Source organism: Salmo trutta, chromosome 8, assembly GCF_901001165.1.
Source record: "Salmo trutta chromosome 8, fSalTru1.1, whole genome shotgun sequence".
In the NCBI taxonomy this organism is placed as follows: Eukaryota; Metazoa; Chordata; class Actinopteri; order Salmoniformes; family Salmonidae; genus Salmo; species Salmo trutta.
The window spans coordinates 7,707,078-7,728,576 of record NC_042964.1 but is presented as its reverse complement, the minus strand read 5'-3'; the positions used below and the strand labels follow the sequence as shown (position 1 = coordinate 7,728,576).

The 21,499-nt window shown below is 44.4% G+C and overlaps 1 protein-coding gene and 1 long non-coding RNA gene across 2 annotated transcripts in view; one reads left to right on the top strand and one right to left on the bottom strand.

The window, feature by feature from the left end:
* LOC115198125 (VPS10 domain-containing receptor SorCS1-like) overlaps positions 1-21,499 on the bottom strand; it is a 177,241-nt gene that overhangs the window by 102,678 nt on the left and 53,064 nt on the right. The window lies entirely within an intron of this gene.
* LOC115198126 (uncharacterized) lies at positions 15,541-18,442 on the top strand. Its single transcript, XR_003879179.1, has 2 exons — positions 15,541-16,334; positions 18,049-18,442. It is a non-coding gene; the product is annotated as an uncharacterized LOC115198126 (long non-coding RNA).

Sequence of the window (21,499 nt, the reverse complement as noted above, 5' to 3'; positions counted from 1 at the left end):
TTCCTCTGTTTCTGCTGCTAAAGCCACTTTCTACCACTCTAAATTCCAAGCATCTGCCTCTAACCCTAGGAAGCTCTTTGCCACCTTCTCCTCCCTCCTGAATGCTCCTCCCCCTCCCCCCTCCTCCCTCTCTGCGCACAACTTTGTCAACCATTTTGAAAAGAAGGTTGACGACATCCGATCCTCGTTTGTTAAGTCAAACGACACCGCTGGTCCTGCTCATATTGCCCTACCCTATGCTTTGACCTCTTTCTCCCCTCTCTCTCCAGATGAAATCTTGCGACTTGTGATGGCCGGCCGCCCAACAACCTGCCCGCTTGACCCTATCCCCTCCTCTCTTCTCCAGACCATTTCCGGAGACCTTCTCCCTTACCTCACCTCACTTATCAACTCATCCTTGACCGCTGGCTACGTCCCTTTCGTCTTCAAGAGAGCGAGAGTTGCACCTCTTCTCAAAGAACCTACACTCGATCCCTCCAATGTCAACAACTACAGACCAGTATCCCTTCTTTCTTTCCTCTCCAAAACTCTTGAGCGTGCCGTCCTTGATCCAAATCAGTCAGGTTTCAAGACTGGTCATTCAACTGAGACTGTTCTTCTCTGTGTCACGGAGGCTCTCAGCACTGCTAAAGCTAACTCTCTCTCCTCTGCTCTCATCCTTCTAGACCTATCTGCTGCCTTTGATACTGTGAACCATCAGATCCTCCTCTCCACCCTCTCCGAGTTGGGCATCTCCGGCGCGGCTCACTCTTGGATTGCGTCCTACCTGACAGGTTGCTCCTACCAGGTGGCATGGCGAGAATCTGTCTCTGCACCACGTGTTCTCACCACTGGTGTCCCCCAGGGCTCAGTTCTAGGCCCTCTCCTATTCTCGCTATACACCAAGTCACTTGGCTCTGTCATATCCTCACATGGTCTCTCTTATCATTGCTACGCAGACGACACAAAATTAATCTTCTCCTTTCCCCCTTCTGATAACCAGGTGGCGAATCGCATCTCTGCATGTCTGGCAGACATATCAGTGTGGATGACGGATCACCACCTCAAGCTGAACCTCGGCAAGACGGAGCTGCTCTTCCTCCTGGGGAAGGACTGCCCGTTCCATGATCTCGCCATCACGGTTGACAACTCCATTGTGTCCTCCTCCCAGAGTGCTAAGAGCCTTGGCGTGACCCTGGACAACACCCTGTCGTTCTCCGCTAACATCAAGGCGGTGACCCGATCCTGTAGGTTCATGCTCTACAACATTCGCAGAGTACGACCCTGCGGCGCCTTGATGGTCCTAATCCAGGCACTTGTCATCTCCCGTCTGGATTACTGCAACTCGCTGTTGGCGGGGCTCCCTGCCTGTGCCATCAAACCCCTACAACTCATCCAGAATGCCGCAGCCCGTCTGGTGTTCAACCTTCCCAAGTTCTCTCACGTCACCCCGCTCCTCCGCACACTCCACTGGCTTCCAGTTGAAGCTCGCATCTGCTACAAGACCATGGTGCTTGCCTACGGAGCTGTGAGGGGAACGGCACCTCCGTACCTTCAGGCTCTGATCAGTCCCTACACCCAAAGAAGGGCACTGCGTTCATCCACCTCTGGCCTGCTCGCCTCCCTACCTCTGCGGAAGCACAGTTCCCGCTCAGCCCAGTCAAAACTGTTCGCTGCTCTGGCACGCCAATGGTGGAACAAGCTCCCTCACGACGCCAGGACAACGGAGTCAATCACCACCTTCCGGAGACACCTGAAACCCCACCTCTTTAAGGAATACCTGGGATAGGATTAAGTAATCCTATCCCAGGTATCCTCTTAAATACAAGTAAAACTAAATGCATGCTCTTCAACCGATCGCTGCCCACACCTGCCCGCCCGTCCAGCATCACTACTCTGGACGGTTCTGACTTAGAATATGTGGACAACTACAAATACCTAGGTGTCTGGTTAGACTGTAAACTCTCCTTCCAGACTCACATCAAACATCTCCAATCCAAAATTAAATCTAGAATTGGCTTCCTATTTCACAACAAAGCATCCTTCACTCATGCTGCCAAACATACCCTCGTAAAACTGACCATCCTACCGATCCTCGACTTCGGCGATGTCATTTACAAAATAGCCTCCAATACCCTACTCAATAACCTGGATGCAGTCTATCACAGTGCCATCCGTTTTGTCACCAAAGCCCCATATACTACCCACCACTGCGACCTGTACTCTCTCGCTTCATACTCGTCGCCAAACCCACTGGCTCCAGGTCATCTACAAGACCCTGCTAGGTAAAGTCTTCCCTTATCTCAGCTCACTGGTCACCATAGCAGCACCCACCTGTAGCACACGCTCCAGCAGGTATATCTCTCTGGTCACCCCCAAAGCCAATTCCTCCTTTGGCCGTCTCTCCTTCCAGTTCTCTGCTGCCAATGACTGGAACGAACTACAAAAATCTCTGAAACTGGAAACACTTATCTCCCTCATTAGCTTTGAGCACCAGTTGTCAGAGCAGCTCACAGATCACTGCACCTGTACATAGCCCATCTATAATTTAGCCCAAACACCTACCTCTTCCCCAACTGTATTTATTTATTTATTTATTTTGCTCCTTTGCACCCCATTATTTCTATTTCTACTTTGCACTTTCTTCCACTACAAATCTACCATTCCAGTGTTTTACTTGCTATATTGTATTTACTTTACTACCATAGCCTTTTTTGCCTTTACCTCCCTTATCTCACCTCATTTGCTCACATTGTATATAGACTTATTTTTCTACTGTATTATTGACTGTGTGTTTGTTTTACTCCATGTGTAACTCTGTGTTGTTGTATGTGTCGAACTGCTTTGCTTTATCTTGGCCAGGTCGCAATTGTAAATGAGAACTTGTTCTCAACTTGCCTACCTGGTTAAATAAAGGTGAAATAAAAAAAATAAAACAATTTGAGCTGTTCTTGCCATAATATGGACTTGGTCTTTTACCAAATAGGGCTACCTTCTGTATATCATCCCTACCTTGTCACAACACAACTGATTGGCTGAAACGCATTATGAAGGAAAGAAATTCCACAAATTAACTTTTAACATGGCACACCTGCTAATTGAAATGCATTCCAGGTGACTACCTCATGAAGCTGGTTGAGAGAATGCTAAGAGTGTGCAAAGCTGTCATCACGGCAAAGGGTGGCTACTTTGAAGAATCTCAAAGTATATTTTGATTTAGTAAATAGTATAGTAAAAATAAAGAAAAACCCTTGAATGAGTAGGCGTAACTTTTGACTGGTATTGTATATATATATATATATATATATATATATATATATATATATATATATATATATATATATATATATATATATATATATTATGTAAATGTTGTGTTTACACTCCAGACACAAACGTATACAAACAAACAACATCTTACAGACTCCCACAAACAATGACTACATCTCATCTGCCCAGACCCGTCTGCTCACACCCCCATCCCTAGTGCCTGCAGAGGTGAACAAATCTAATTGATTAAAGGCCAGAGAGAGAGAGAGAGAGAAAGAGAGTAAACAAGACAGGATGACTGGGTGCAGGGTATTTAGATCAAAGTGGTTTCCTTGTACAACACTCTCTCTCAGTGCCCCTGTGCCCTCTCTCCCTTCCCAGCACAATGCCAGCCTGTGTGTGCCCAGTCGCTCCCAGATACAGATAGACAGGCTGGCACAGGCTGTGTCTGTCGGCCAACGGAGTCCAGCCACAGCTGTGTCCACTAGCCACCTCTATTCACCCTGACAACTAGCAGCTTCTGTTATCACAACAGATACAATCAACGGGCATGGAGGGGGAGGAGGGAGGTCTATAAACAGCACACCATGGATCCTGTCTCCTCCCTCACACATACACATGGAAATACACACACACACACACACACATACACACACACACACCCCAACCACAATTTACACATAAATGCCAATAAAACACAAATGTTCATATCCACACACACACACACACACACACACACACACACACACACACACACACACACACACACACACACACACACACACACACACACACACACACACACACACACACACGCACACACGCACACACACACCCCAACCACAATTTACATATAAATGCAAATAAAACCCAAATGTTCATAACCACACACACACACACACACACACACACACACACACACACACACACACACACACACACACACACACACACAAATAGTACATATCTACTTCCTCTTAATACTAAGGGTTACTGTCTCCCCTGTTCTCCTGTATTTCTCTCTGTTCCTGCCAGTCACACAACAGAGCGAGAACCAGGGAGGTTATCATAAGCAGGGCCAGTTCACATCGTTGGACAGCGAGCAGAGCAGAGAGCAGCTTGCCTCTGGCAAAGACAACAAGCTGGAAACACACACGAAACATACACACACACGGCTCAACCACTTCATACATCAGCGGTGAAGAGGAGAAGAAAAAAGAGGCAGCACCTGATGGGTTTATGCAATCCAACTGGTTTCAACAGAATATAGAGTGCCCTGAGTGTGTGTGTGTGTGTGTGTGTGTGTGTGTGTGTGTGTGTGTGTGTGTGTGTGTGTGTGTGTGTGTGTGTGTGTGTGTGTGTGTGTGTGTGTGTGTGTGTGTGTGTGTGTGTGTGTGTGTGTGTGTGTGTGTGTGTGAGTGTGTTGTTTAGTGTGAGATGAGATCGAGAACACCAACCCTTCATGGCTACTGGGTAAGTACTCACTTTTCATTGGCCCAGAGGGATTCTATAACGTCTACTAAACAATGATGCCAAAGATCGAGGTGTCCCGATACGTTCAAAGATGGCTTCTTTTTGAAATGTAAAGCATTTAAAGACAGACAAGGAGAGAAGAGAAAGCCATGGCAGTACTCTGCTCTAGTGCTACAGTAGCTAACATCAGGAGAGACAGTCAGCCAAGTTCCACTATATCACACTGTCACATTGTGTTGTCGCCTTTCATCCTGTGCCAACCGACAGTCAAACTGGCAGGGACACAAACAATTCCTCAAAAGTATTTTATTTAGGATTGCTCTCCATTCCTTTCCATTGTGCAATAAAAGCAGTGTGTAACTAAAGTGAGAAGTAGTAGGCATCACCCTGTATGAACTATCTATATTTCTCTGCGTAGACAAACTCCTTGTTTGAAAGGCTTAGAGGTCACTGGAGACATGGAGAGACTACAAATTGCTGCCCTCATCTGTCAAAGTCAGTTAAAGTATGGGTACTGAGTCTATTTGGCTCCTTAAAACACTCGGTAGAAGTAACCCAGAGAGGAAATCTACAGGGATACGGGCTAGCGTCCAAACCAAAGGGTTTGTGCTAACCAAAAAGATTATGCTAACGTTAATAATCAATCTTGTGGTTGATGTAGACGTGGCAGCCATTTTGGGAATTTTGGAGGCTTGTCCATGGCCACTTCTCAGATAATGGTGACGATTTGCGTAAGAAGACTACAGTCCATAACTAACAGGAACAGGAGGTAGAGTTCCCTTCTGTAGGCACTGATCTAGGATCAGCTTATCTCTCTCCAATCCTGACCATAACAATAAGAAGCAAAACACAGAGGAATTTCACCCGGTCTGCTTGGTTCCAAAGAGGTAGAGGGGAGATAGCCAAGGTTATTATGGGATATTCAGTGCAGAAACTGAGGGGGGGCGAGTAGGAGTGGGACTGAAGGAGAGAGAGTGGGACTGAAGGAGAGAGAGTAGGACTGAAGGAGAGAGAGTAGGACTGAAGGAGAGAGAGTAGGACTGAAGGAGAGAGAGTAGGACTGAAGGAGAGAGAGTAGGACTGAAGGAGAGAGAGTAGGACTGAAGGAGAGAGAGTGGGACTGAAGGAGAGAGAGTAGGACTGAAGGAGAGAGAGTAGGACTGAAGGAGAGAGAGTGGGACTGAAGGAGAGAGAGTAGGACTGAAGGAGAGAGAGTAGGACTGAAGGAGAGAGAGTAGGACTGAAGGAGAGAGAGTGGGACTGAAGGAGAGAGAGTGGGACTGAAGGAGAGAGAGTAGGACTGAAGGAGAGAGAGTAGGACTGAAGGAAAGAGAGTGGGACTGAAGGAGAGAGAGTGGGACTGAAGGAGAGAGAGTGGGACTGAAGGAGAGAGAGTAGGAGTGGGACTGAAGGAGAGAGAGTAGGACTGAAGGAGAGAGAGTAGGACTGAAGGAGAGAGAGCAGGACTGAAGGAGAGAGAGTAGGACTGAAGGAGAGAGAGTGGGGCTGAAGGAGAGAGAGTAGGAGTGGGACTGAAGGAGAGAGAGTGGGACTGAAGGAGAGAGAGTGGGGCTGAAGGAGAGAGAGTAGGAGTGGGACTGAAGGAGAGAGAGTAGGACTGAAGGAGAGAGAGTAGGACTGAAGGAGAGAGAGTGGGACTGAAGGAGAGAGAGTGGGACTGAAGGAGAGAGAGTGGGACTGAAGGAGAGTAGGAGTAGGACTGAAGGAGAGAGAGTGGGACTGAAGGAGAGAGAGTAGGACTGAAGGAGAGTAGGAGTAGGACTGAAGGAGAGAGAGTAGGACTGAAGGAGAGAGAGTAGGACTGAAGGAGAGAGAGTAGGACTGAAGGAGAGAGAGTAGGACTGAAGGAGAGAGAGTGGGACTGAAGGAGAGAGAGTAGGAGTGGGACTGAAGGAGAGAGAGAGGGACTGAAGGAGAGAGAGTAGGACTGAAGGAGAGTAGGAGTAGGAGTGGGACTGAAGGAGAGAGAGTAGGAGTGGGACTGAAGGAGCGAGAGTGGGACTGAAGGAGAGAGAGTAGGACTGAAGGAGAGGAGTAGGACTGAAGGAGAGAGAGTAGGACTGAAGGAGAGAGAGTAGGACTGAAGGAAAGAGAGTGGGAGAGGGACTGAAGGAGAGAGTGGGACTGAAGGAGAGAGAGTGGGACTGAAGGAGAGAGAGTAGGACTGAAGGAGAGAGAGTAGGACTGAAGGAGAGAGAGTAGGAGTGGGACTGAAGGAGAGAGAGTAGGACTGAAGGAGAGAGAGTAGGACTGAAGGAGAGAGAGTGGGACTGAAGGAGAGAGAGTAGGACTGAAGGAGAGAGAGTAGGACTGAAGGAGAGAGAGTAGGACTGAAGGAGAGAGAGTAGGAGTGGGACTGAAGGAGAGAGAGTAGGAGTGGGACTGAAGGAAAGAGAAGGGGGTTGTAGTCCCATTTCCAACTGCAACATGAAAAGTTGTGTGCAGGTTTCACACCAGAAAAGGGTTTGTTTACATTGGAGTGTAAACAGAATCCTTAAAACTTCAGATGCAGCTAGTTAGCAAGCCAGCGAGGCAAGATCGAATATCACAAATAGAGCCAGAAGAATAACATGCTAATGAAATATAGCTTGAGTGTTTTCATGGTCATCACTCACTGTTGATTTTGTCAAGATCTCAACATCAAGTGTTCGCTATCCTGCTACAAAAAGTTTAGGTGTGAGGATGTGCGCGAACGTGATGTTTGCATGTAAACAAAAACAAATCTCTACAGAGCAAGAGAGAGGGGAGAGATATAGAGCCAGAGAAATGGAGAGCGAGAGAGAAAGAGAAGAGAAGAGAAGAGAGAGAGAGAGAGAATATAGAGTGGTGTTATGGAGGAGCGTACCTGGGGCCAAACCAGGCTCTCTCCTGTCTCCCTGGGGGAGCCCTCCTCTCTAATCCTCTAATCTGACACTTCCAGGGACGTTACACACACATTAGAGACAGACCCACGTCCGGGGCAGCACTCTCCCAATATCCCTCACACACACTTACACACATAAGAGAAAACACACATCAGCAAATGCATACACACAATAGCAGTAATCCAATTCCAACACACACACACACACACCAAATCAGGAAGTGTATTTTACACACATGTACACACACACACACACACACACACACATACTTCGACCTGGCTGCATATTTGCATACTTTATCAGGTTCCACAATGAATGTACTATACAAGGATGATCAGTGTGGAGTTGAATCCACATGAATATTAATAAAAACAAATATTTCAAAGACAAGAACATGTACCCACAACGCTCCGCACAGAGAAGTGTGTGTCAGATGACTTGAGCAGATTTGAGCATAATCTAGAACAGAGAGGCTTCAGTATAATCTAGAACAGAGAGGCTTCAGTATAATCTAGAACAGAGAGGCTTCAGTATAATCTAGAACAGAGAGGCTTCAGTATAATCCAGAACAGAGAGGCTTCAGTATAATCTAGAACAGAGAGGCTTCAGTATAATCTAGAACAGAGAGGCTTCAGTATAATCTAGAACAGAGAGGCTTCAGTATAATCTAGAACAGAGAGGCTTCAGTATAATCCAGAACAGAGGTTCTTCAGTATAATCTAGAACAGACAGGCTTCAGTATAATCTAGAACAGAGAGGCTTCAGTATAATCTAGAACAGAGAGGCTTCAGTATATTCTAGAACAGAGAGGCTTCAGTATAATCCAGAACAGAGGTTCTTCAGTATAATCCAGAACAGAGGTTCTTCAGTGTAATCTAGAACAGAGAGGCTTCAGTATAATCTAGAACAGAGAGGCTTCAGTGTAATCTAGAACAGAGAGGCTTCAGTATAATCTAGAACAGAGAGGCTTCAGTATAATCTAGAACAGAGAGGCTTCAGTAAAATCTAGAACAGAGAGGCTTCAGTATAATCTAGAACAGAGGTTCTTCAGTATAATCTAGAACAGAGAGGCTTCAGTGTAATCTAGAACAGAGAGGCTTCAGTATAATCTAGAACAGAGAGGCTTCAGTATAATCTAGAACAGAGAGGCTTCAGTATAATCTAGAACAGAGAGGCTTCAGTATAATCTAGAACAGAGAGGCTTCAGTATAATCCAGAACAGAGAGGCTTCAGTATAATCTAGAACAGAGAGGCTTCAGTATAATCTAGAACAGAGAGGCTTCAGTATAATCTAGAACAGAGAGGCTTCAGTATAATCTAGAACAGAGAGGCTTCAGTATAATCCAGAACAGAGGTTCTTCAGTATAATCTAGAACAGACAGGCTTCAGTATAATCTAGAACAGAGAGGCTTCAGTATAATCTAGAACAGAGAGGCTTCAGTATATTCTAGAACAGAGAGGCTTTAGTATAATCCAGAACAGAGGTTCTTCAGTATAATCCAGAACAGAGGTTCTTCAGTGTAATCTAGAACAGAGAGGCTTCAGTATAATCTAGAACAGACAGGCTTCAGTGTAATCTAGAACAGAGAGGCTTCAGTATAATCTAGAACAGAGAGGCTTCAGTATAATCTAGAACAGAGAGGCTTCAGTAAAATCTAGAACAGAGAGGCTTCAGTATAATCTAGAACAGAGGTTCTTCAGTATAATCTAGAACAGAGAGGCTTCAGTGTAATCTAGAACAGAGAGGCTTCAGTATAATCTAGAACAGAGAGGCTTCAGTATAATCTAGAACAGAGAGGCTTCAGTATAATCTAGAACAGAGAGGCTTCAGTACAATCTAGAACAGAGGTTCTTCAGTATAATCTAGAACAGAGAGGCTTCAGTGTAATCTAGAACAGAGAGGCTTCAGTATAATCTAGAACAGAGAGGCTTCAGTATAATCTAGAACAGAGAGGCTTGAGTATAATCCAGAACAGAGAGGCTTCAGTATAATCTAGAACAGAGAGGCTTCAGTATAATCTAGAACAGAGAGGCTTCAGTATAATCTAGAACAGAGAGGCTTCAGTATAATCTAGAACAGAGAGGCTTCAGTATAATCTAGAACAGAGGTTATTCAGTATAATCTAGAACAGAGGTTCTTCAGTATAATCTAGAACAGACAGGCTTCAGTATAATCTAGAACAGAGAGGCTTCAGTATAATCTAGAACAGAGAGGCTTTAGTATAATCTAGAACAGAGGTTCTTCAGTATAATCTAGAACAGAGAGGCTTCAGTATAATCTAGAACAGAAAGGCTTCAGTGTCATCTAGAACAGAGAGGCTTCAGTATAATCTAGAACAGAGAGGCTTCAGTATAATCTAGAACAGAGAGGCTTCAGTATAATCTAGAACAGAGGTTCTTCAGTATAATCTAGAACAGAGAGGCTTCAGTATAATCTAGAACAGAGAGGCTTCAGTATAATCTAGAACAGAGGTTCTTCAGTATAATCTAGAACAGAGAGGCTTCAGTATAATCTAGAACAGAGGTTCTTCAGTATAATCTAGAACAGAGGCTTCAGTATAATCTAGAACAGAGAGGCTTCAGTATAATCTAGAACAGAGGTTCTTCAGTATAATCTAGAACAGAGAGGCTTCAGTATAATCTAGAACAGAGAGGCTTCAGTATAATCTAGAACAGAGAGGCTTCAGTATAATCTAGAACAGAGGTTCTTCAGTATAATCTAGAACAGAGAGGCTTCAGTATAATCTTGAACAGCGATTTCAACTGGTGGATTGCGACCCAAAGGATTCTAATGGCTCATGAGTGTCTGAGTACATATTTTTTTATATAAAAAAATACTCCAGTCTGAATTTAAATGACTAAAACCACGTAGAGAGTTTGTAGATATGATAATGAACATAGATTTTTAAATAATTTAACCTCTGAACAATTTTTCTTCAATCACAGTTATTAGCAGCACTATTTAGCGGATCAGGCTGATTTAGTGGTCTCAAACCAGTGAGCTTAACATTCTTCATCACGAACATGGGCAAAATGTAATTATTGACACTGAAAAAGGTCGGACTGTTAATCCCTCATCATATAACTGCTATATTCACTATTAATATAGCATGAAAAAAAATCTTTTTCAGACTGCATTTTGGCAAAACAACAAAAAATTGCAAAGTGAATATTGGATCGCGTCGTGACTGAGACCGCCTGGTTCAATTTGTGTCCGGTTGACATCCACTGATCAATGTAGAAGAAATGGCCCTGACTTAAATTACAGGTGCCTGCCTGTGGTATTGAATGGAAGCTTAAGTGGCCCTATTAATGCCAAATCTAATTTAGTGATGGAATTGTGGAGTAGTTGGACAGAGTATCAGAATGTACTAGGTTCATTAAGGGAAGCATTCAGTTGTGCCTGGATGTGGTCTTGGGAAAAAGAACTTGGTGAGTTGAAGGTATTGTATTGATTATTGGGTTGTTTCTAAAACAACTGCCATGTTAAGTGTGATTGGTTAATTATGATGAATTCACAAGCGTCGGACTCAGCGGTGGCTATTGTGATTGGTTGAGTGAATCCCTGTCTGTCTTCGAACGGTTGGAACGGTTCCATCTCAGATTTTCAGAAAGGAATGTGTGTGTGCTCGTGCACGTTTTTGGATGTGTGCAGTGAGTGTCTGTGTGTGTGTAAATTCCTCAAAAGTGCAGTCATGCAAAGTTAATAATGTCCGGTTAAACCAATGATTTATGTACACTAGATGACTGACAGGGGGCGTTGTGTTGAAGCCACCGAGCCTCCCTCTTGGCACTCACCCGCCATTGTGAAAATGATTTTGTAAAATTATAGAAATGCATTTATTAACATTTAACATTTAACATTTAACATTTAAGTCATTTAGCAGACGCTCTTATCCAGAGCGACTTACAAATTGGTGCATTCACCTATAATATCCAGTAGAACAACCACTTTACAATAGTGCATCTAAATCTTTTAAAGGGGGGGGGGTTAGAAGGATTACTTTATCCTATCCCAGGTATTCCTTAAAGAGGTGGGGTTTCAGGTGTCTCCGGAAGGTGGTGATTGACTCCGCTGTCCTGGCATCGTGAGCGAGCTTGTTCCACCATTGGGGTGCCAGAGCGGCGAACAGTTTTGACTGGGCTGAGCGGGAACTGTGCTTCCTCAGAGGTAGGGAGGCGAGCAGGCCAGAGGTGGATGACGTCTACATTTGTTTTTGCCAAATGTATTCTATTACAGACAGCCTAATGCATACTTTTATGATATTGTGTTCATTTTTTTAATGTTTTATGATGTTAGCTAAATAACATGAACAAATGTATTAACATTTTTCCTTCAAGTATAATTTGGGGAATTTTACTGATGTCTCCACTACAACAAAAAATACTTAAATACACATAAATTTCGTCCTTGAAACATTTAATTTAACTACTGTAGAATCTCATTCATTCCGATGGAGAACTTCTACTAGGGAGTGCCAAAATGGCAGACAGGTGGCTTCAAAGTCTCTTAATGGCCAATAGATAGCTTCAGCAATCCAGGGTTTATATACATCATTGGGTTTAACAAGATTAAAGTGCCTAGTGTAAAAATACTGCTGTACACTGGGTCTACCAACATTAGCATGCTGTGACGATACTAGTATCGCAATATTTTTTCAATGGCAAAAATGAAAACACAAAGCAGATTAAACCCTTTGGTCTTTTAAAAACCTGCTTGAACACAGCAGCGTGTGTGTGTGTGTGTGTGTGTGTGTGTGTGTGTGTGTGTGTGTGTGTGTGTGTGTGTGTGTGTGTGTGTGTGTGTGTGTGTGTGTGTGTGTGTGTGTAAGAGATAGAGACTTTGTGTGCTGCCATCCGTGTCAGTGAGTGCGTATGAATGTGTGTATTCAAACCTGCTCCACAAAAGCAGCATTCTCTCCAGTCTTAACAGCAAGACAAGACGCCAGCAGCACCCAGCCTCACATCAGACCTGTTCCAATTGGCTGAACAACGATTGAAGGTTATATCTGACTAACAAACATATCACCTAACATAGTCACAGTCACACACATACTTATAGCCCTCTGTGCTCTCACACCAACCTTAACTCTGAGTCCCTTCTCTCTCAGAAATATCAGATAGAATATAGACGGCCGTCTCCAAGGCCAGGGGCAGACCAGGTTAACAGAGACAAAGCCACAGAACCCAGTAATTACACATTACTCTTAGAGGGGAAATAAAACGATCACAGTCTCTGGAGACACAGCCATTTTATCTTCCACATGAGCGCACCTACCAGTCAGAATGGATTAAGAGGGATGGCTAGAGTGTGTTATTAGGAATCCCTTAAAGAGGACTGTAGCCGAGTGTTAGCAACTTAGCGCTGAGGTACATGTAGGACCGTGTTGTAGAGCTGTGACAGTTAGCGACAATGCTAAGGAAGTGCACAGTGTTAACCTGATACAGTAGCTAGCTACAATGCTAACAAGAATGATTTAGAGAAATAATAGAAAAGTAAAACACGTAATAATACAAGCATTAATAGATAAACAATGAGTAATGATAACCTGACTATATACAAGAGGTTCCAGTACTGAGTCTATGAGTAATGATAACCTGACTATATACAAGAGGTTCCAGTGCTGAGTCTATGAGTAATGATAACCTGACTATATACAAGAGGTTCCAGTACTGAGTCTATGAGTAATGATAACCTGACTATATACAAGAGGTTCCAGTACTGAGTCTATGAGTAATGATAACCTGACTATATACAAGAGGTTCCAGTACTGAGTCTATGAGTAATGATAACCTGACTATATACAAGAGGTTCCAGTACTGAGTCTATGAGTAATGATAACCTGACTATATACAAGGGTTCCAGTACTGAGTCTATGAGTAATGATACCTGACCTATATATACAAGAGGTTCCAGTACTGAGTCTATGAGTAATGATAAACTGACTATATACAAGAGGTTGCCAGTACTGAGTCTATGAGTAATGATAACCTGACTATATACAAGAGGTTCCAAGTGCTGAGTCTATGAGTAATGATACACCTTAATATACAAGAGGTTCCAGTACTGAGGTCTATAGTAATGATAACCTGACTATATACAAGAGGTTCCAGTACTGAGTCTATGAGTAATGATAACATGGTTATATACAAGAGGGTTCCAGTACTGAGTCTATGAGTAATGATAACCTGACTATATACAAGAGTTCCAGTACTGAGTCTAATGAGTAATGATAACCTGACTATATACAAGAGGTTCCAGTACTGAGTCATATGATAATGAATAACCTGACTATATACAAGAGGTTCCAGTACTGAGTCTATGAGTAATGATAACCTGACTATATACAAGAGTTCCAGTACTGAGTCTATGAGTATGATAACCTGACTATATACAGAGGTTCCAGTACTGAGTCTATGAGTAATGATAACCTGACTATATACAAGAGGTTCCAGTACTGAGTCTATGAGTAATGATAACCTGACTATATACAAGAGGTTCCAGTACTGAGTCTATGAGTAATGATAACCTGACTATATCAAGAGGTCCAGTACTGAGTCTATGAGTATGATACCTGACTATATACAAGAGGTTCCAGTACTGAGTCTATGAGTAATGATAACCTGACTATATACAAGGGGTTCCAGTACTGAGTCTATGAGTAATGATAACCTGACTATATACAAGAGGTTCCAGTACTGAGTCTATGAGTAATGATAACCTGACTATATACAAGGGGTTCCAGTACTGAGTCTATGAGTGATGATAACCTGACTATATACAAGAGGGTTCCAGTACTGAGTCTATGAGTAATGAGACCTGACTATATACAAGGGGTTCCAGTACTGAGTCTATGAGTAATGATAACCTGACTATATACAAGAGGTTCCAGTACTGAGTCTATGAGTAATGATAACCTGACTATATACAAGAGGTTCCAGTACTGAGTCTATGAGTAATGATAACCTGACTATATACAAGAGGTTCCAGTACTGAGTCTATGAGTAATGATAACCTGACTATATACAAGAGGTTCCAGTACTGAGTCTATGAGTAATGATAACATGGTTATATACAGGCTTCTGTTAGGGCTTCCCAGAGAGCCCATCCTCCATTCCTCTCCTCTCCAAAAACTAAATTGTCTTTGTAAAAAAGAGTCAAGTGCTGCCAACATAAATGCACTTTAACAACTGATGAAAATCAAGGTTTATCTCTATTCACAAACAATCACTAATCTAACAACTAAACTAAAAGTGACAATTCTTGCATTCTGCATCAAAGTACCCAGATCTTTGCAGAACTTTAGCTTAACAGAGATTAATCGCAATGCCTATAGCCGTGATTCATGATCAATATGAGTTGCTATTTTCTCTCACAGAGTACCAGCGGTGGGTAAAGTGTCAATACAAACAGGACAAAACAGATTATCCACAATGACAATTCACTCCCAGGCACACAAAAGTAGTCTCAGTCAATTACTCAATTATGTTGGAATAGAAACAAGGTAGTTTCACAATAGCCTGTACCATATCATCTGATTATGTCACTGGTAAAGCATTCTGGGAAAGGGTCCTGGCTTGCCTTAGCCCACCTTCGATTGGCCAAGCATTAACTGAGCATGTTTAAGGTCACAAAACTTTACCCCTCTCTCTTTGCCCTCAGCTTTATGTATCCCCTTCTCTCTCCCCTCTCACGTCCCCCTCCCTCTTCCCCCTCTCTCTCACCCTCCTTCTTCCCCCACTCTCTCCACCTTCCTCTTCCCCCTCTCTTCCCTCTCCTATTTCCCCCTCCCACTTCCCCCTCTATTCCACCCTCTCTCTTCCACCCTCTCTCTTCCACCCTCTCTCTTCCACCCTCTCTCTCACCCTCCTTCTTCCCCCACTCTCTCCACCTTCCTCTTCCCCCTCTCTTCCCTCTCCTACTTCCCCCTCTCTTTTCCACCCTCTCTTCCACCTCTCACTCCTCCCTCCCTCTTCTCTCTCTGTCTAGTACAGGTGAGAATGTGTATCTCAGAGATCTACACAGCAGCAGCTGACATGTAGTTTTGTATATCGACTCCTCCCTGTATGCTTGCCTCTGTGCCTGCTCACATTTTCATTACTTGGACAGAGTATGTCTGAAAGAATTGCCCTAGCTTTCTCTCTCAGTTTTTCCTCTCTCTCTCTCTCTCTCTCTCTCTCTCTCTCTCTGTCTTGTTGTTATTATTTAGTGAGTCCTTGTGACTGTAGAGATTGCTAATGGTAGGGTAGGGATGGTAGAGCTGCTGTTATTAAGATTTCACAGCAGGCAGACACACACAAACACACACACACACACACACACACACACACACACACACACACACACACACACACACACACACCACACACACACACACACACACACACACACACCACACACACACAGCCCTATCATTGTCCTGTCAGTACACAGAGCTATTTTAGGAAGTGTTCGCCTGGCGTCGCTGAGTGAGTCCCTACCTCCTCTCCTCCCACAGGGACCATCAACCACCTCTCTCTGTCACCACTTTCCTGTGTATGACAACCCTCACCGAGTGGCTCAAAACAGGAACTAAACCTCGCAACCCACCAATCAGGTAATAACTACTGTCTGTACAGTGCATCAACAGAGCACATCTCCCTCAGCGTCTGTGTGCTGTTTCTACTTCATGAAATAGGAGTACACTTCAGAGAGGAAAGGAGAGAGAGAGAACTCCCGGTACTTCTGTGAGTGTAACGTTTACTGTTCATTTTTAATGTTTATTTCACTTTTGTATATTATCTACTTCACTTGCTTTGGCAATGTTAACATTTGTTTCCCATGCCAATAAAGCCCATTGAATTGAACTAAATTTAATTGAGAGAGGGGGGGGGTAAAAGTAAAGAGGAGGGCTTTGTGAACATAATTTGCAAATTAACAAAGCCAAGAAACACTTTCCGCTCCCAAATTTGTATTTGAGTCTAATCAGAGACACCTGATTGTTGCTGCTATCCATCAAATCTCGCCACTTCCTTGTTTATCTCTGTAGTTTTATAATGCAACCAGGGGAGCATGTTTAACACTCTGTCTCACAGACCGGAGACAAAGCTCTCTGTTGTTGATGATGTTTTTTTCAGCCCTATGATTATCCGGTGGGTTACTTCAAAGAGACTACCGGAGTGTTGTTTTGCAGAGAGCTGCATGCATGGTCCAACGACAACTTCCATCTTCAGCTATCAACACATTCACAGAGGTGGTTGGCTGGTTGGTTAGTTGGCTGGTTGGTTAGTTGGCTGGTTGGTTGGCTGGTTAGTTGGCTGGTTGGTTAGTTGGCTGGTTGGTTGGCTGGTTGGCTGGTTGGTTAGTTGGCTGGTTGGTTAGTTGGCTGGTTGGTTGGCTGGTTAGTTGGCTGGTTAGTTGGCTGGTTGGCTGGTTAGTTGGCTGGTTGGCTGGTTAGTTGGCTGGCTGGTTGGCTGGTTGGCTGGCTGGTTGGTTGGCTAGTTAGTTGGCTGGTTGGTTGGCTGGTTAGTTGTCTGGTTGGTTAGTTGGCTGGTTGGCTGGTTAGTTGGCTGGTTGGTTAGTTGGCTGGTTGGCTGGTTAGTTGGCTGGTTGGCTGGTTAGTTCGCTGGTTGGCTGGTTGGTTAGTTGGCTGGTTGGCAGGTTGGTTAGTTGGCTGGTTGGCAGGTTAGTTGGCTGGTTGGCTGGCTGGTTAGTTGGTTGGTTGGCTGGTTGGTTAGTTGGCTGGTTGGTTAGTTGGCTAGTTGGCTGGTTAGTTAGTTGGTTGGTTGGTTAGTTGGCTGGTTGGCTGGTTAGTTTGCTGTTTGGTTGGTTAGTTGGCTGGTTAGTTGGCTGATTGTCTGGTTAGTTGGCTGGTTGGCTGGTTGGTTAGTTGGCTGGTTGGTTAGTTGGCTGGTTGGTTGGCTGGTTAGTTGGCTGGTTAGTTGGCTGGTTGGTTAGTTGGCTAGTTGGTTGGCTGGTTGGCTGGTTGGTTAGTTGGCTGGTTGGTTAGTTGGCTGGTTGGTTGGCTGGTTAGTTGGCTGGTTAGTTGGCTGGTTAGTTGGCTGGTTGGCTGGTTAGTTGGCTGGCTGGTTGGCTGGTTGGCTGGCTGGCTGGTTGGCTGGTTAGTTGGCTGGCTGGCTGGCTGGTTGGCTGTTTGGCTGGCTGGTTGGCAGGCTGGTTGGCTGGCTGGCTGGTTGCCTGGTTGGCTGCTTGGTTGCCTGGTTGGCTGCTTGGCTGGTTGGCTGGTTGGTTGGCTGGTTGGCTGGCTGGTTGGCTGGTTGGTTGGTTGGCTTGTTGACACAACAATAACAAGTCCCCCACACTCTGGGGACATGGCCATTCTGAATAATTTCCCTGAAATTGAGACAATTGACCAGTCAGACAAAGAAATGCTTGGAGAAGAATGTACCATATGCCTTTCTTTGCTTTACAATGCCTTACTTTTATATTGGCTCTCCACAGAAGGAAACATCTAGAAGCTGACAATTACAAGAACGGATTGGATTCCCACTCTATCTGCCGAATTCTTTCTCTTTGCTCTTGTTTTCCTTAATAGGATGTCGGTGGATAGAGCTGGGAGGGTCGTCAGCGAAATGGGACACACCTGGGCTCGGGTGTGTCCCGGGGATAAATACACCTCTCCCCCACTCATTGAAGAGACTTTCCACGCTGACACACTGTTGTTTTTTGGTTGTGGCATTTTGGGGGTTTCTTTGTGTTCATTTGTTTTGGTACCTCATTATCACCGTCTATGCAGTCATCCATTCACTTACACTACTGACTACTGACTACACATTCCATTGTTACCTGGATGTAGTTGACTTTATTTAATAAATATATTTTTGTTCTTCCGTTATCTCCACGTTGTTTCCTTCTTTGTTACGGGCTACGAGCCGGTTCCTAACAGGAGACAAAGAGGTAGAGATAGGGAGAGACGGAGATGGAAAGAGGAGGGTAAAGGAGAGATGGAGGGATAGATAGACAAATAGAGATAGAGAGAGGGATGGAATGATCTGTGATAACTTCTGTGTAATTACAATTCTGTACCATTGTTAATTGGCTCCATCTAGATAAGACGTGGATGAGAGTTGTATACATAATTAATAAAGAAGACTAGAGTGCATTCGCTTTTCTGTACAAGCACACACGCGCACACACACACACACACACACACACACACACACACACACACACACACACGTTTCCTATCTTAAGCTTCTGTTTGACGGAACAGGTGAGGGCTAAAAGACAGTGAAAAAAGGAGTCGTTTAAACAACAACAATAAATGACAACACATTAACAAGGTCAGTTCCATCAGTGTGGGGGTGTCGCCCAAAGGGAGACAGACATGGATTCCCATTGGCTCTTATCTAGGAACTATACCTAGCTCTATCTCGTTGTTTCCTGTGCTGAAAGTCTTATACAGTATAAACTGAATCAGATCTACCTGTCATGTGTACCGGTCCCTTTGACCCACGTGGTTTGTTGTCCTGCACGACGAAGCCCAATACGCAAACAAGAATTGGAGAGATGGTATTGTTCATCTCTGTGTCTGTTTATCTGGTCTCAACAAATCAGACTTCCTCTCCTCTCTGTATGTGCCGATAAGACTTCAAGGCAATACACACACACACACACACGCACACACACACACAGACACACACACACACACACACAGACACGCACACACACACAGACACACACACACAGCCACTCAAAAAACACTAACTCCTGCCAATAGAAATCAGCAATAAAATTAGGATCCACAGGGAAAAAGCAACCAGAGAGTGCAAGTCTTTAGCAAAGCACAGACTACAGCTGCTGCCTGCCAGCCACCGACATCTCTAAATGGATTATAACATGCTGTCTATTACCTTTAACTCAAACTATCTACTAATAAACCCAGGAAAACAAAAGGTTTTTTTCTAAGAATCCATTGTAGATTAAAACCTAAAAAAACTCCTGGGATTTAAGTCACAGTAAAGCATGTTTTACAACCTCATCCAACAAATGCATGTTTCAACATAGTCTCAGTTCAATGAATTGTGGGAGATGTAGGCAAGCACATCCGTTACTGATGGAGTGTTCAAAAGAAGCTTCACGCTGTATCTCGTTCGGACTATGTACTGTACCTCTTCATGAGTGCAAGGAGTCCCTTTGAAAACGCAGCAGTGCAGCACTATAGATTTATGCTGATTTGAGCAGCAGCTTCTGACCCATATTTCCTCTATGTCTTCAAGTCTGGTAACATATTGAGGAACTGTTCTGTTAATCTCCATGGTCGTTTAAGCATTCTAACCCCCTGGCAACAACATCCACTACCACCCTTCAACACCCACCACCCACCATCCCACACCAACCAAAACCACCCACCACCAACATCAACACCTCCACCAGAACCACCATCCACCCACAACTCACCACCACCACCCACAAACCACCAATACCATCCACCTCCACCACCACCATCCAACATCACCACCCACCATCCATAACCACCCACTACCAACACCACCACCTCCACCCACACATTCCGGCAGTACCCACCCACCACCATCTACCATCCACCATCTATTACCACCCACTACCACCACCATTCACCCACCACCACCCCCCACACAGCCGGCGATACCCACCCTCCCTACACCACCCACACAGCCGGCGATACCCACCCTCCCTACACCACCCACCCACACAGCCAGCAATACCCACCCTCCCTACACCACCCTCCCCCAATCTATTTTCATGTGGTGCTAATTAAGAAACTGTATTAGCCTAGTCCATTAATTAATTACTCCACGGACACAACACAACACGCCGGCATGCAATAAAGCCCCCCTCCTGTCTGCCCGGTGCCTCGTTTGGGGCAAACTAATGATCTCTTCATTATTGTTCCCATCTGATGGCCGCAGCGGGGCAGGGATATGTTTGGGGAGAGGGGGAGGAGGGGAGATAGGGTTAGTTGCCGGTGTGTGAGGGGAATGCTGGAGGCTTGCACCAAAGTAATTGTGATTGGCAGGGGGTGAAGGAGCGAGTGGTGAGGGGGTACAATCAAGGGGATAGAGGTATTGGGGAGATGTTTTTTCCTGTCACTGTATCCAAGTCTCTACAGTCAAACTGTGCTACTTAGGCGTATTGAGTTGTATTGACTGGTTTTCTCACCCGTAGGAATAGTCTACGTGTTTATGTGAGGACACCATAAAGCATGGCAACACCACTTATTCTCCCTCTGTTTTTCTCCTTCCCTCTATCTCTATTCCCCCTTCACTGTCTCTCTCCCTCTCTCTCTCTCTGTTTTCTGTCCTACTCTCTTCTTCATTCCTTTCATCCCATCCTGTGTGTTTGTGATGTTATTGTCCAAAGTCCCACTCCTCTCTGTCTCCATCTCCCTCCTTCCCTCCCTCTCTCTCTCCCTCCCTCTCCCCTCTCTCTCTCTCTCCCTCCATCGCCCAAAAATAAAGAAGGCAAAACAAAGCACAATGGCTGGGACTCATAGAGGGGATGGGAATTATGTCGGAATGGGCCACGGCTCCAATAGTTACTGGAAGAAGACAGGAAAACATGAATGAGATGCTAAAACACGGGTTTGGGGACGTTGAAAAGAAAATGCTAAGTTACTGGTTCATTAGTAAATATTCATGACCAAGAATAGGTAGCAGTGAGATACTTCAACAAACCCTGTCAACCTGAGTTTGTTCATTTCTGCCATTTTCTTTACATTCTTATCTACACGTAAACACAGATATGCAATTTCCATTCATCCATTGTTATAGTATGTCTTAAAGGCCCAGTGCAGTCCAAAAATATATATTTTTTATTTTTCTTATATATATTTTCATACTATGGAGGTTGAAATAACATTGTGAAATTGTGATAAGATAATGCCCTTTTAGTGTAAAACCTGTTTGAAAAG